Raw genomic sequence first — 449 nt, 5'->3', positions numbered from 1 at the left:
GAACATTTCAGCCAGGGGGAGGGTTTAGTATTTGTATAGGCCTAGGCTATACAAAGAGCAATTATAGGAGACATACAGGATTGAACCAGGGTCTGTAGTGACACCTCTAGCACTGAGATGCAGTGCCTTAGACTGCTGAGCCACTCGGGAGCTCCATTACACTTTGTAATGGTAGGGCTATTCCAATCACAAGCCCTGTCCTGCCCTACTCTTGCTTATGTAAACCCTTTTGTGCTGCCTGACCAATGGCGGTGGTAAGGTGGTACTTCAGGAGGTGAGTTGAAGGCTTCTTCCTTAAAATAGTGTTTTATTTGTCCTGTATGTTGGGAGAGAGTGAAGAGAAGGAGCACCGGTAGTAAGCTTGATACTGCAATAATGGATTTGAATGAAAACAATATGTTTTTTTGTCGGCCAAAACGAAGCTATTTATAAAAGTTATTGATAATAAG

The sequence above is a fragment of the Oncorhynchus mykiss genome, chromosome 28 (genome assembly GCF_057628025.1).
Source record: "Oncorhynchus mykiss isolate SJ-2025 chromosome 28, ASM5762802v1, whole genome shotgun sequence".
NCBI classification, from domain to species: domain Eukaryota; kingdom Metazoa; phylum Chordata; class Actinopteri; order Salmoniformes; family Salmonidae; genus Oncorhynchus; species Oncorhynchus mykiss.
This window is presented reverse-complemented; position numbering follows the sequence as displayed.